Here is a 13,384-nt window from a genome sequence, read left to right on the forward strand (position 1 = left end):
ACATCCAGCTTGTATTTCATGCTTGTTTTTACTCTGGTCAGCAGCTGGTCCCCCGCTGCCCCACCAGATGGGAAGCTCTGTGAGGCCAGAGGCCAGATCCCATCCATTGGTCATGCTCCACTCTCCCTTGAAAAGCTCCTGCTCAGTAAGAGGCTGTTGAATAATAATTTTTTTTTTAAAATCTGTGAAACAAATATCTAATTTGGCATGAGTTTATAGCCTCGAGATAAGTCAGAGGAAAATGGATTATATTCAACAGCAACAGTGAAACACAAAATTACAATCGGTCTTTCCTCCCTACTATAATGAATACTAACATTTTTGCACTTTAATAACTTTGACACTAAAAGAATTAAGCAAAGCCACATGATATGCCATCATCTTATGTAAGCAATTATTCAAAAGGATCACATTCAAATAAAATTAGTGGAATATTAATAACATTCTTCTGCACACACTGTAGAGCCGATCCAGAACCCATTCTCCCCCTCCTTCTTACTAACCCCACACCAACCACTTCCCAGGGCAGCCACATGCCCAGATGAAAACACAAGACCTTCCCCTTGCAGGTGGTGATGGACACACACAGTTCTTGCCAATGTGATGCAGGCCGAAGTCACCAAGAGATTACCTCCCCTCAAAACTCTAGGGAGGAACTCCCATGACTAAGGTGGGCTCCCCAACACAGGAACAGCCTGGTCCCCACCAACATTGGTAAGAAGCTGTGTGACCCCAGCCTACCTGTCTGACCTTCTGTTACTTGAGAAAAATAAATGCTTGTTTCATACCAGGGCAGGGGGTTTTTGTTACAGCATTCCTAGTGATACATTATCTATGGGAGTGGAAATTAGCAATGCACTCAGTGCTGAAACCTGCTTCTGAGACTCTAAGTTGTTCCTGCTGTGCAGTCACTAAGTTGTGTCCAACCCTTTGCCACCCCGTGGATGGCAGCACACCACATATAATGAGCAGTAAGAGCAGACAAAGCTGCTAAGGCACGCTGTGATCACACACACAGGCACACTGGTGATCTGCCCCTTCTCCCCTAAGGAGAACTGGCATTCTGTTTCCAAACTGGCACACACCAAGGAGGTTTCCCCTCTTCTGGCAACTTCTTTAGGAGCTGAAAACTTTCTGGATCACATCAGTAGCACATCCTAATTAGCCAACTAAGAAAACACAATTAAGAAACCCAATGCAGGTTCTCAACACCACTGTCTTTGGAGGACAACCCTGAGGAAAAGTTTGTTTCCTTACATACCATGTTTAAATTACCCATTCCTCATTTATCAGTTGCAATAATCAATTCTCATTTATAGAGGATTTCAGCCTTACTGTTGCTTCAATCTGTAAGCACTGTCCTCTACCCTATAAACACACACACACTCTCTTCTCTCTTTCTTACATTTCACCTCACAGATGCTATTCTCCCATTTGAATTGGATTCCATGCTGACCATACTCATGCATAACTGGGCAATCAAAGTCACTAATGAGTTGCTCGAGAAGGCTGCATGATTTACAGACAAAATAGCAACATGAAGGTACCTATATCAAAGTGCCTGAAAAAAAAATCAATACAGCTTTTGTTCCATCCGAAGATCAGAGCTTACAAAATTGCGGTGGCTGGGTTTTTTATTCACTTACATTTTAGTTATCCTGCAATTTTTTAAATTCATATACAATTTATAAGCTAATTACCAGAGGCCTTTGATGATATCAGAAACTCAGAGTCTTCCTCATAAAGAGGTTAAAAAAAAATTCCACCTAATGAGGCCTATTAATACCCATGTCAGAACTAAAACCAATGCTTAATTTTTAAAAATAATATAAATTATCAAAAATTAGAAATTTTAGGTTTCATTTCTCACATTTGTATTGTAAAAAAGATTTACCTTTTATTATATTTGGTAACAACAATAAAGAAAGATAAGAAACACCAAGGCTGACCCACCCTGTTGCAACAAAAGAATCTGTTTCATTTCTTTCTAGAATTTGGAAGTTTCTAAAATGTCCCTGAACTATCTGGAGAATGAACGAAATCTAGATAAAGAAAAAGTCTATAAATAACTGCAATGAGAAAACTGCAAGAAAAGGAATTTTAAGATAGACTTGGGAAATTTTTTTAAAATTTTTTAAATTTTTAAAGTTTTTAAAAAATCTGAGTATCTGGTAAAGACTATCTTGGCAAAAATCTTTTACTATCTACAATTATCTCCTAAAACAGAAGCTTCTGGCTATCCTTGAGTTCAATTATGATCCATACAAGTCCCTTTAACTTTCAGTTCAGTTTAGTCACTCAGTCGTGTCCGACTGTTTGTGACCCCATGAACTGCAGCACACCAGGCCTCCCTGTCCATCACCAACTCCCTGAGTTCTTTACCTTTAACTTTAAATGGTACTTAAAAGAATTTTAAGTTAATTTGGCTAAATCTACTCTAATGACAAGAGGATTCATGGGGCTACCAGGAAGGAGCAGAACTTTGACAATGTTCCGTTTCTTTAATATTTACAGTTATAAATACAATGGCCATGTCCCATACTATGACTACAGTGGTACATGCTGGAGTAGCTAGTCAACATTTACACATACCGACAAAGGGTAAGAGAATAGCGAAGCAGCTTGAGATACTTGCTCAAATTCTTAACTTTTATCTTACAAAATCACTTTCATACTTCCCCTGACTACTAATAAAAATATAAATAAATGTAAGACATTTCTGAGCAGCAGCTGTGAAAGAGAGTATTTCTCTACTACTGAAGAAAAACCAAGATAATCCTGGGCATCTCCTATCAAATTATGGATCTGGAGTTAAGAGAATGATGCTCTCAGATCTAAGGACTGACTCACTGAGGATTCAAGAGCCCAAGAATTACAAAAATTCCCAGTATTAAAAATTCTTCATGACATTTTAATTTATTATGTTAATTGAACAGAATCTTGAGTCATACAAGTTAATTAAGAGAGTGAGTTATTTTCCCTGCCATACCCTTTCTGAAATACATAACTTGTATGATATCCTTCTTTCACATGTCTCACCTTATCCTTACTCCTTTACTGATTCAAAATACATCTTGTATAAAAAAAAAAAAAAAAAAAGTCTGCATGACTGAAGACCCTGAACCCCAGGAATTTTTTACCTGGCAGTTTTAACCCCAACTAGCAAAAGGAACCACACCTACGTAATTCCCCTTTTGCAGCAGCAGACTCAGGAGCAGCTCTCTGTTTTTAGATCACCTATTTTTCCATTTCTTCTACCTCTTAATTAGGCTACACTGGAACATCTAAGGCTTCAGTTAGCTATAACTTGAATCTGAGCACAGAAAATTTCAGACTGGTGTGTGTCTTTGTATTTCCATTTGAATATTTAGTGAATCAAATGCATAAACTTGATTACACAGAAATTTTCTTGTATATAAAAGTACTCCTTCCTTGAACTCTGGGAAAGAAAAATATAGGACTCTGGCCAAAGGCACAGAAAGGTAAATGTATTCAGTTACACATACCCCCTTAATTTATAGCTACCATGGGAACTACTTTAAATTTATCCATGTGTTTTTAAATTCCAAAAAGTGTTTAATGATCTTCAATTAAAAAATAAAAATGGTTAAATGGGAGAAATTTTTAATTTCATTTGTCATATTATGGATTTACCTTTTACTATACTTATTAACTGTAGTAAAGAGATAAGATATATCAGGACTGATCTTATGAAACTATGTCTTGATTTTCTAGCTAGAAATCTGAAGTTTCTAGAATGTCCCTGAGCTTCATGGAGAAAAAATTAAATCTAAGTAAGAAAATGAGTCTTGAATATTTTCAAAGAGAAAACAAATTCATTGCTTGAATAAAACTGTTTTTCAAAAAAATGGTCTTAGAATAAATGATGGTCCTTTACATTAAATGAAAGTAGCTTTATGAACAATGACAAAACCAGAACTACCATAACTTTCATAATTATTTCTGTCCTAAAGTATTCTGAATTATCATGAAGTAATATTACAAGTATAGCTTAATTGTAATCCATTAGAAAAATTCAATTTGAGACTACAGTAGTACTCTTTCAATATTTCTTATCAGAGATGAATTAAGATACTGAGATGTGATCCTGGTTCTTGGGAAACCATTATTTTTAACTGATGGTTATATCATTTGTAATTGTTTGGAATTTTATGGCAATATAATATGATTTGATGTGCTATACTTCATCCTCCAGGATTGGGGTTGGGGATAGTTTATTCATCTTCGTACTATATTACGGTTCCTTTAAAGATTCATAGTCAAAATAAATAAATAAATAAATAAAGATTCATAGTCTTTTGACTTGCCTCCTCCCATCAATTTGCATTTCAAACAAACAAGTGAGTCATTCATGAATGCTGCAAGACTGGCTACTCATATTTTGGATGCTTGAGCATTCTGTTCAAACAAGCATGGATACATGATGACTATTAATTTATCTGGATAGAATCATTAATAGGCTTAACAGGTTGAACAAGATCTTATGCAGAATATTCAAGACTTAAGAAAAAACAACCCATCCTAGAAGGTAAAAAAAAAAAAATCCCAGTCATTTACAATCCCAGTCACCTACAATCCCAGTCACCTGTGCATATTGCAAGAATGCCATTCATGGAACTCTCCTATGTCACTGGAATTAATCTATGTTGGTAAAACATATTTGGAAGGCACTTAGGTAACATATTGCAAAAACCTTTAAAAGAAACAGTGACCAGGGCTTCCCCAACAGCTCATCGGTAAAGAATCTGCATGGAATGAAGTAAATGTGGGTTTGATCCCTGGGTCAGGAAGATCTTCTGAAAAAGGAATAGGCAACGCACTCCAGTATTCTTGCCTGGGAAATCCATGGGGAGGGGAGTCCCTGGGGTCTCAGAAAAAGTCAGACACAACTTAGTGTCTAAACAACAAGTGACCCAGAAATTTTACTTTTAAAAATTCATTCTTAGGAAATAATTGCCAAGTATAGAAAGATACATTGTGCAAAATATGCACTGAGCCCATGTTTCAGACAGAAAGGAAGAAGAACAAGGAGAAGAAGAAGGGGAGGGAGGAAAAGCGGAGGAGAGAGATTAAATGTCCAATAATAAGGGGACTGACTATGTAATACATATTTCCCTATAATGGAATACTACACAGGTAGTAAAAAAATGTATAAAAAACAGCAAAAGATGACATGACATGTTTACTTTTAAAACAGTAAAAATCAGCCTATACAATATGCTATCACTGCATATACCTGAGTATACTAAAAATTCTAAGTCAATCTATTTTAAAAAATGTTTATTTTTTTGTGGGTAATGAGATTATAAGCATTTGTTTCTTGGTGCTCTATGTATCTTTGAAAATGTTTCTAAGAAATATTTTACAGTCTAGCTTTACCTAGCCATGACCGGTAAAGTCATATCTGAGTAAATATTTGATAAATTGAAAAACAAATACTGATTAGATAATGGTTGGCTGTGGTAGCCATACATGTGGTGTAATACATATCACACCTGCCATCCAATACAAGACTATAAATCAGAAGATGCTGCCAATGTGCTTGCCAGCCTCTCCGGTTCTTTCTGGTCACACTTTCCATTTTAGCGTGTCTCCTTTTGAGTTCTTTCTAGTATCAGTCAGAGGTAAACTCTTTAACTGAATAGGCACACTGAGACAAATTCTTATGTGCCCCCTAGGCTGGCCACCCAAGCTACACAAGCTAGTAAGAGCAAGTCATAGGTTGCAGGAAGCTGCCAGATTCATTTAGCAAACAGGCAGGCACACATGCCAACAATTACAATAATATAATGCCCAGGAGAGGCACACACCAGGTACTGACCGAGCCAAGAGCAGAATCAGAAACTCCTGAGAAGCGGAGAATCATCTGTCAAAAGACTCAGAAGGCAGCATGACACTAAATGCTAAATAACAAGTTCAGTAAGTAGAAAATACAATTTGACTCTAGCTATGTTAAAATCTGTATTAGTTAGGGTTCTCCAAAGAAACAGAACCAACAGGATGTGTGTATGTATGTATGTATACATGTACATACGCACGTGTCCATCCATCTATCTAAAGACGTTTATTTTAAGGAATCAGTTCATGCGGTTGTGGGGGCAGCCAAGTCTGAAATCTGCAGGTCGTGCTGGAGGCCCAGGGAGAAGCTGACATTGCAGTCTGGAGGCAGAACTGCCTCTTTCTTGGAGCACATCAATCTTTACCTTAAGACCTTCAAGCTGATAGGATGACAGCTGCCAAGCACATTGTGGAGGGAAATCAACTGTACTCAAAGTCTACTGATTTCAATGTTCATCACATCTAAAAAATACCCCAACACCTGGACATGTGTTTGATCAAACATCTGGGCACCAGAGCCTAGCAAAGTTGACACAGAAAATGAACCGTCACAAATGCCAAGTCAGAAAAGTGGAATAAGAAACAGATACAACAAAATTAGCAGTTCTTTGGCCCTTCATCCTCATTTTGTCAACTTTCCCTTTGCTCTCACCTGAATTCAGAGTTCATTTCTCAGTCCTTGTGTCTTCTGCCCTGGCTATGAGAGGAGGAGGGCTTTTAGAAACCCAAGGCCTCTGCACTATGCCATGACTGAGAGTGATTGAGAGTGAACAAGGCAGAATCTAAGTAACTCTTGGAGTGCTTTACGTCTGGGGCTTCAACTCTCACCTTCACACAGATTAAACACAAAATCCACTTCAAAAGAACTCATGTTGCCAACAATATTCTACTGAACATTCCTCTGCAGCTTAAACTCTACAAGTCAAAAAGCTAACAAGACTGTCCAACAAAACCAGTTCCTCCTTCCTGGCTTACCATCGCCCGTAGTGGCCTTACCATCCCACAGGCCACCCACCCTCCACACCTGTTCAGCAGGCTTGTCCTTTGCCCCTTTCCATCAATGCCTAACACAGTGCCCAGCGTGTCACACCACGCAAGTAGCTGAATGAATGCATGGATGCTGCACCCAGTCAGTTGTCATTCTGGCAAATTCTATTTCAAAATGTCACCTCCTTTCTTTTTCTATTATCATTACACAAATACAAGCCAGACCACTTTAACCTCACTCTTGTTTTTCAACTCCTGTCTCAGTTTTCCATTTCATCTCATACATAACAACACTTAATCTCCTTAATCAGAGGTATAATCCTATTCCACTTCTATTCAAACACCAGTTATTCCCCTATTGCCCACTGAACTTAGCACCAAGTTTTTTACCTGGTGACCAAGTCCTTCCCAGTGTAAGCCCCAGGCTCTCTCCACAGTTATCCCCACTACTGTATCCAGTCAAGAGTTTAACATACACAGTCTGGCTGGGGATGAAATGATCTGTAAGGCAACAATGCCTGCTCTCCAGACACTTGATCTGCAAGGACACACACAGTAAGGAAAGCACATGACGCTACACGCAGCAGCGCCAAGATGAGCAGGTACAGGGCGCCAGGACTCAGGAGAGTGGAGAGGCTCAGCGGGGCGGGGACCGAACACACGGCTCAAATGCTCCTCCTTGCAGAAGCTGGTAGGTTTGGCCAAGTGGACAAACCGTAGGCAAGCCCACGTAGAAACAGCAGCCGTTACAGTTTGGAGGGTGAACGTCAACGATGAATCAAAGTACGTTTATTTAACTAAAGATTCAGGAAAATCATCTGTTCCAACTAAATACAATTCAACAGCACATTGAGTATAATGTCTAAATATAAAGAAAGGAGACAAATTAAACACACACATATACACCCCAGGAACTGTTATATCCAGATCAATATCATCTTTAGAAATGATCTTGAGACATTTATTTCAGGAATAACTCTGGAAATTATCACTCTATGTCAAAATTTTCATTACGTGAAGAGCTTAACACATACCTTATCACCAGATTTCTTGCCATATAATTTTGCCAAAAATGAATTCCATGCTCTTCAAAAGACAGCACAGGGAACTCTCCTCAGTGTTATGTGGCAGCCTGTGGATGGGAAGGGAGTTTGGGGAAGAATTGGATATATGTATGTATGTATAGCTGAGTCCCTTTGCTGTCCACCTGAAACTATCACAACACTGTTAATCAGCTGCACTCCAATACAAAATAAAGGTTAAAAAATAAAACACTATCAACAACATGTAACAATAAAACAGGGGACAGCTTCACAGCAATACCAGATATTGTCAATACTGCTACACAACAAGGTGGGTAAAGGATGGTCACTGCATCATGGCTTGAGATGATACAACTGAAAAACAACCCAAAGGTCTATCCACAGGGGGACGACAAAACAACGTGACGGGAGCTGTGAGGACGGACATGAAAATGCTGACTGTGATTCTTTCTGAAGAGGGAAGCGGGACTAGTGAGCATGGGGAATGAAATCCTGGACCACTAGCGCCTTTGCAATAAAAAGTTCATCATACAAGTAATACATGAGCACAAAGCAGAAATGTAAATGTTCTAACAGATTCCAGATTCAATTTTTTAAAAATTCAACAAAGTTTTTCACAACACTAACAACACTGGATGAAAGACATACTCTCTCAAAGTAACTGCCACGGAAAGAACGTATGTGCGCTTAGTTGCTCAGTCATACCTGCCTCTCTGCAGCTGTAGCCTGCCAGCCTCCTCTGTCCATGGGTTTCCCAAGCAGGAATACTGGAGTGGGCTGCCACTCCCACTTTCACCTAAATGCAGTGCTGTGCTGTGCTCAGTCGCTCAGTCGTGTCCAACTCTTTGCAACCCCAGGGACTGAAGCCCGCCAGGCTCCTCTGTCCATGGGGATTCTCCAGACAAGAATACTGGAGTGGGTTGCCATGCCCTCCTGAGGGGATCTTCCTAACCCAGGGATCGACCCCAGGTCTTCCATATTGCAGGAGGATTCTTTACCATCTGAGCCACCTATCAGATTCTTTTTCTTAAATGTCAAATTTCGTCTATTTGCAACCATTAGAGTTCCAGAGCTGTGTTTCATGGGAAAACAGGGGGCCTCATTACCACTGCTATTAATATCCCTTTAAAGATAGCAATTCTTTAGCCAAGGCAAAGGACTAGACCTGCAACCCAGATGAAACTATAAACGTATGAACAAGCAAGTGAAGTCCCATTTCTGAACTTAATAGCACAAGCATAACAAAAGGAAGCAAAGTAGAATTTTAAAATGACTATTCCTGGACTGTTTCAGAGGTCAAAGTCCAACAGTAGTTCAGAATATTGATTCTAATTGAAAGCCTTTTGTAGGACTGTAAAAGGTGTATTCTACCATACCACAGTGGCCTTCTTACTGAAATTAAAGAATTATTTCTTTCTACAACTGATCAATAGGAGGTAAAAGGAAGGAGAAATCCACACAACAATGAAGCAACTTCTGGCATTGTTTAAAAAAAAAGACTGAAATAATGGAACACTTCAACATTAAGAATTACTTTCGAGTCCACATCAGAATTTTGGATTTTCATGTTTTGTCATCACGTAAAATAATGCAAAAGTCATCTAAGTGAATTCTTGTTCTGCTGTATGCAATAAATTAAGGAGGATAGCATGACCATCACTCAACACAACATAATTTCTTTTGGAAAGAACCAAATGGAAATGCATATACTTGAGACATTATTCTAAAGAGCAGGGGAAGAAAAGGAGGATAAAATGTCAATGTCTGGTCAACCACAATGTTTTCAGTTCTCTTCTAGAATTTCATTCACTCACCAAATCTCAAGCAAGTCAAAATGCAAAGCAGCTAACAGAAAGAATCTCAGACCCTTTAATTGCCTGTTCAAGGAATGTTTCTTTATTTTGTTCATTATTTTCTCTACTTTCATACCCTTTCCACATTCTTACAAACATGAATTTAGAAACGGAAATATCAAGTGAAGTATCAATAACTGGAAAATATCTGTGATGTTCAAATCCTTTTGGTACACACCAACTGTAGTTGCATCTTGGAGGCCTATGAAGAAAAGTTCATTAGTCACACAATTCGAATATTGTAACAGTTAATATTTCAGTCTTGCTATGAAATCAGAAAAACATTCTAATACATGTTACACACTGTGTAAAAACTTAAGGATCACTGAGCAAGAACTCATTATTATGGACACACACTTCAAGTGTTAAACCAGCACGGACAGCCTCAACTTTAAATCAGACTGCAAGGAAAATATGCATGCATGTGTGCTCAGCCATGTTCAACTCTTTGCAATCCCATGGACTGTAGTCCACCAGGCTCCTTTGTCCATGGGATCCTCCAGGCAAGAATACTGGAGTGGGTTGCCATTTCCTCCTCCAGGGGATCTTCCCAACCCAGGGATCAACCCTGTGTCTCTGGCATCTTCTGAATTAGCAGGCGGATTCTTTATCACTAAGCTATCTGGGAAGCCAAGGAAAAGAACTCCTCTTTATAACCCAAAGTAGATAAATGCCAGCGGCACTCAGTACCAAAGCACACTGCATAATGAAATCACCAGAAATTCTTACCCTTATTTGTCTTATTTGTTCATTCTATCTGATGTCAGTTCATAGTATCCCAATGTGTGAAGTTGCTTAGGAATTTTTTAAAAACAAACAAAAAATTCACTTTCTTCACTTTGGATTCTAGAGCTCACATAATCTCATTCACCTACATTTAAAATGAGGAAACTGTATCCTAAAGAGGGCATATAAGTCACCCAAGTATTGCAGTATCAAGTGCTAGAAAATCCTCAAAATTCCAACACTCTTCCAAGGTCAAGGTCACCTCCAGACACTGCATTTGGCACTCTGTCTGAACATCTGTGAGTGCACAAAAAAGAATCTTAAGCAACATAAGGCAGCTCCTATTCTTGAGGTATTAGTATTTTTGTTGACTTTAGAGATAAATAACATGAAAAACAAGCCATTTTCTAATTGTTACTATTACTTAGGTAGAAAAGAAAGACATCTGGAAAGCAAGGGATTTTTAACTTGGCCCAGAAATATATCATTTAGGGTTTTTAAAAGAGGTTTAATTACATAGGTATGATTATTTAAATCACTGGTCATCGGTGACTGAACATTTATCACTTGAGATACACAGAGAGGAAAGCGCAGACTGTTCTAGGACAGAACATAACTAGGAGCCTCATTCACACATTCATCTCAGCACAGAGACTCTACTCAGGGCCCTCACCCATCAAAACCAATGTCAGTCAAAATCTATCGCTAACTCAGTTGCTTACCAATTCTAAACATAGCATAAACAAAAGATGTAGGGGCAAAAATTAGCAAGTTAGATTCAGAGAACAGTGACAAACCAGCCTCACCTGGGGGCAGAGAATGGGCAATGGAGGGGAAGGGGTGGAGCTAAAAGAAAATAAGGACAAACTTACAGATTTATTAATACGAATAAAAACACTAGATTTTTATAAGACTTTCAGCTTGTAAACTTTTTAAATAAGCTTTATCTCATTCAGTCATCAGCTAACTCTAGAAGTTGGCCATTACAATCCTCCCATGTTGCAAAAAAAGGAAACCAGGACAAGTGAAGGGACTTAGCTGGGTCAGTCAGTCAGCAAAGGATGAGCCAAGAGGCCCATCTGTTGACTAGGGGCAGTCACAGATCAGAATAGAAAGCACTCTCCATGTCAAGACTTTCGACTTTATTTTACAGGTAATGTGTTTTCAACTGGGGATATGACATAAAGACTTTTCAAAACATTCATCTGAAAGACAAGGGCAAAATGAACTTGACGAACAGGAATGGCTGAAGAGGGAAGACTTCGACGACAACTGAAACAACGCGGCTGCAGAATGACAAGGCCTGGGTGAGTATGATATGGGGCCTGTCTCTGATTATATTGTGATATAAGAAATACATTGATTTGATCTCTGTCCTCGTTCCCAGCAGAGAGCTTCCAGGACACTTGGAATATCCAAAAGGACGGAGGTGACGGAAGTGTTTTTTGATATTCACAGGAAGCTCCTTTCAACTCTACCTGAATTTATCTTAATGGTGGGGGATAGAACCAACCCTGTGATTAGGAGGTTGGAATTTTCAGTCCCACCTCACTCATCTCCTACTCTAGGGAAGACAGAGGGACTGGAGACTGAGTTCAATAACAATGACCAGTGACTTAGTGAACCATACCTACGTAATGAAACCTCCATTAAAAACCCTAAATGATGAAATTCAGAGAGCTTCTGGTTGGTGAATGCATCCCTGTGCCAGGGCACACGCCAACTCCACGGGTACAGAAGCCTCTGTCCAGAGGCGCTTCCAAATGCCACCCTGTGTACCTCCTCAGCTGGCTGCTCATCTAGATCCTTTATGATACTCTTTATAAAGACCAGTAAACATAGGTAAGGGTTTCCCTGTGTTTAGTCACTTCAGTCGTATCCGACTCTTTGTGACCCCATGGACTACAGCCCACTAGGCCCCTCTGTCCATGGGGATTCTCCAGGCAAGAATACTGGAGTGGGTTGCCATGCCCTCCTCCAGAGGATCTTCCCAACCCAGGCATCAAACCCAGGTCTCCCACATTGCAGGCAGATTCTTTATTGTCTGAGCCACCAATTCTGTGAGCTTCTAGCAATCTGAGGAGGGGGTTATGGGAACCCCTGACTTATAAACTGGTTGGTCAGAAATACAGGTGATAACCTGGGACTTCTTTTTATTTTTTTTTTTTAAGGAAAAAAGGGACCTTTAACTTGTGTCTAAACTAGGGGTGGCAGTCTTGTGGGGCTGAATCCTTAACCAGTAGGGGCTGAGTTAGCTCAAGGTAGAGTGAGAATTGCTTACTGTAAGAAGAAAGCCCACACACTGAGGCATCAGAAGTACTGTGGGTAGTGTTCTCGTCTTGGTGGTGACATGGCAGATCTGAGGATGACCTTTAGCAGTTTTCTCCCTTCCACTGGCCCTCCGCAGAATGCCCACTTTACCCAGAAGACATCACACAGCCTTGAAAGAGAAAATTAGAGAACCAGAAGGCCCGCTCCTGTCTCTCCTCCTAGGACCTGTCAGGTTTCTCCAAATAGGTTATCTCATTAAGCATGGTTCGAGCCTCTCTATGACAGGCTGCTAATCCAGTCCCTGCCCATAAGCCTACTTTTACAGCCCTGCCAGGAACATGGTGGCCCTGTGATTCACACAGTAGAACGAGAGAGATCTTCAGGAAGAAATTGTTCACTGGGTGGATACACAATGAGGGAGGCAGAAAAGTCAAAACTGACCTTCAGGCTCCTGTGTGATGGCTAGAAGAATGGTGGTACTCCCAACGGAACAGGGAAAATGGAGGAACTATGGGGTGAAGACGTACTTGAGAAAGTATGGAAAGCATACCCATAAAAATGCCCACGGGCTCCAGGCAAAGAGGGGTTAACTTAATACAAGTATAAAAAGTCCCAGTAAAACTACAGACCAAAAAGATTTTTTAA

At 39.6% G+C, this 13,384-nt stretch overlaps 2 protein-coding genes across 5 annotated transcripts in view; both read right to left on the bottom strand.

Moving 5' to 3' along the window:
* Nucleotides 1–13,384, bottom strand: part of NHSL1 (NHS like 1) — a 415,209-nt gene that overhangs the window by 223,895 nt on the left and 177,930 nt on the right. The window lies entirely within an intron of this gene.
* LOC139184810 (uncharacterized) overlaps nt 1–13,384 on the bottom strand; it is a 97,369-nt gene that overhangs the window by 63,587 nt on the left and 20,398 nt on the right. The window contains exons 1-2 of one of the 2 annotated variants that reach the window (XM_070795579.1): nt 13,181–13,384; nt 1–12,908 (exon numbers count right to left, since the gene is read on the bottom strand). The exon at nt 1–12,908 is cut by the window's left edge and continues 63,587 nt beyond it; the exon at nt 13,181–13,384 is cut by the window's right edge and continues 20,398 nt beyond it. The gene's annotated coding sequence lies outside the window, so the exon portion shown is untranslated. The other variant, XM_070795577.1, reaches the window with a different exon arrangement.

The sequence above is a fragment of the Bos indicus genome, chromosome 9 (genome assembly GCF_029378745.1).
Source record: "Bos indicus isolate NIAB-ARS_2022 breed Sahiwal x Tharparkar chromosome 9, NIAB-ARS_B.indTharparkar_mat_pri_1.0, whole genome shotgun sequence".
In the NCBI taxonomy this organism is placed as follows: Eukaryota; Metazoa; Chordata; class Mammalia; order Artiodactyla; family Bovidae; genus Bos; species Bos indicus.